The sequence below is a fragment of the Cajanus cajan genome, chromosome 6 (assembly GCF_000230855.2).
Source record: "Cajanus cajan strain Asha chromosome 6, NIPB_CcT2T_4, whole genome shotgun sequence".
NCBI lineage: Eukaryota > Viridiplantae > Streptophyta > Magnoliopsida > Fabales > Fabaceae > Cajanus > Cajanus cajan.
The window spans coordinates 16,926,121-16,928,902 of record NC_138522.1 but is presented as its reverse complement, the minus strand read 5'-3'; the positions used below and the strand labels follow the sequence as shown (position 1 = coordinate 16,928,902).

General features: G+C 39.0%; 1 long non-coding RNA gene across 1 annotated transcript; it reads left to right on the top strand.

The window, feature by feature from the left end:
• Nucleotides 1–662: 662 nt before the first annotated feature.
• LOC145958983 (uncharacterized) lies at nt 663–2,354 on the top strand. The gene is made up of 2 exons (XR_014434578.1): nt 663–820; nt 1,925–2,354. It is a non-coding gene; the product is annotated as an uncharacterized LOC145958983 (long non-coding RNA).
• The last annotated feature ends 428 nt before the right edge of the window (nt 2,355–2,782 follow it).

Below are 2,782 nucleotides of genomic sequence, written 5' to 3'. Positions count from 1 at the left end.
CTGTTCTCACTTGGAATGGTTTGGTGCCAACCTTCCTTGGCGAGATCGTTGAATCTCCTATGCTCGGTAGATTGGTTGTTCCAATGGGGGATACTTACCAAAGAGATTCTAATACTTAACTTAATTTTTGATGATGTAGATGTCTCTTATATATAATATACGTACTTGAGTGAATTTAGAATAATCTTATCTGTCGATTTGATGATGCTTGTGATATAGTGTTATAATCATATCTTATCTTTCTAGAATTGACTTACAGGTGATGTGGCACCTATAGGCCGATGTGACCATGTTATGTGACCATGTTGGTAGTTCTTATCGTTGGCCGAGTTGATCACTCGCCAAGGTCAAAATATTTATTCCGAGACTTGGGTTGAGGTTACCAACTCGACTAGATTGGTACACTAGCCCCAAGTTCTAAATGTTGTACAAGCGAAAGTGCTCTTTGGGCGACCTGATCAAACGTCGTGACCTTTAACCTTGTGCATCTTTGGCTTTAAGTTACACTTCTTAGTTTCCAAAATGGCACACCTTTTCATAACAAAAGCTGACACTTTTAATGATAACTCACAACCATTAATGATGCGCTGCACCTCGTCATTATAAGGTCTATTTAAGAGGTTTATGATTATGAAAATCTTGTCGTGTTGTGACCTCTTAACATTGTCGTTCTCCATTTTCCTTGTTCACTTCTCACTCCCATTTCTTACTCTTGCTCTCTTGCGTTTTCTCCCTTGTCGCTTCTACTTTATACTCTATCGTGTCTTCGATCGTTCTTCTTCTTCGTCATCATTCTTGTGGGTTAGCTCAGTATCTTCAGGTACTGTTTCCTTACTTGTCTTGTTCTATTTGGTGCGTTTATAGTCATTCAATATGGAGGGTGATAAGAAGTTGGACTCATCTTCTTCTCGTACCCATTCTAGGCCACTTGTAGCGTCTAGTTCTAGGCGCCCTGCCACGGGCAAGGGCAAAGCCATGGAGGAAAGGGAGGTAGCGTCAAAGGGGATTGTTATAAGTGGGGATGATGGTAAAAAATGGAAAAGGGTAGTAACAATAGGAAAGATTCTCACCCTGTTATTTCAATTGTTGGGTATGAGTGGGTTAGGGGCGATGTAGGTGACTTTGAAAGTAGGTACGAGTCTTTGTCCAAGGTCAATTCACTTCGAAGTTCCCTAGCAATTAGCTCACCATTTGTGTCTAAACTCGTTTTGGTCGAACCATACCGACCTGAAGAGCGTGTTTTCATGTAAGAAAATCTGACATCCCTTTTTTTTCTATATGTATCGATGTCTTTTTTAAAGACCTCAATGTGTCGATTCCATTTACTCTATTCGAGTGTTTTTTTCTTGAGCACATCAACGTAGTTCCCTACCAACTTCACCCAAATAGTTGGGGCTTCTTTCGAGCTTTTCAGGTTTTGTGTTTCGCTTCAGGGATAGATGTTTCGTTCCCAAAGTTCCTACATTTTTATCAACTAAAATTGGGGGATCCTCCTCTCGGTTGGGTGTCTCTAACCGGTAGTAAGTTTGAGGGTTTGTTCCAACTTTTTTCTTAGTCCTACAAGAATTTTAAGAAAGATTTTATTAAAGTCTGACCTGTGTGTGTCGATCTGTTGTCTGAGACTCTCTTTCATTGTAATGGAGATCCGAGGTTCCCTCTCTATTGATAGCAGATCCCTGTTAAATTTAATGGCTCCACGGGTCTTGCTTTGATTGCCTCTAATAAGACCAATGTAGACAAGTTGTAGTCATTGCCTCAACCATTGGACAGTAAGGGCATTCTTTCTCTTGCTATTTTGGTGAATAAAGAGAAAAGTATAGAAAATGAGTACTTAGCTGATGTGCTTGGTTTGGTTTTTGTGCACAACCCTCATGTGCTTCTGATTAATACATATGTTGTTGTTTCATTTTTTCTTTGCTTGCAGACTTGAAGGCGAAAAGAGAATGGCGTGAGCTTAAAGCCAAGTTCAATATCGAGGAATCGGATATTCCTGAGCCCGGTGAGGAGGAGGCTTGTCGCAACCCAAAAATTTCCGATCTTACGACTTATAGTTTAGACATCCTTTCGAAAATCTTATCAATTAAGGAATGTCCAGACACAAGACTAATCTTTAATTAATGATTTTGAAAATAGGTTCATGGAGTCGCCACCAATGTTTTACTCAAAACATTGAAAAAAGAAAAAGGTTTTTAAAGATCCAATAATGACCTTGATAACCAGAATCGGGTTCGAGGGTCAATTACGTGTAGGGAAAGTATTAAGCATCCCTACAACACCCTTAATCGGTATGATGAAGTTAGCATAGTAAGAATTAATAATTTAAATATTTAATCCCCTTTATGAATTGCTATTTACATGCTTGAAATTTAAATTACATGATTAATCCTAAAACGTCTATATGGTTGCTCTTATTATAACAATATTTGAAATAAGGGAATAGAGAAAAGAAGAGAGAATCGACTGAAATACCTCTTAAACGAGTTCTATTGAATCTTCAAATATGGAGATCTTTAGGTGCTTTGTGGCAACCTTTCACACTACAATATGCCTCACAAATCTCAAGAAATACAATAGGAGGGGGAGAAAGAGAGAATTTTTTAGCTCAAAGGAGTCTTATACGAAACTTCCCGGCCTTGAGAATAGTGTATGAGTCTGCTATTTATAGACAGCAGAAGTGGCCAGAACGACCCGTTCCAAATTTGGAACGGCCCGTGCTAGACCGCTTCGTTATGGGTTAATTTCGTATCTAGAACAAACCTTTCTTAAACCAGAATGACCCGTT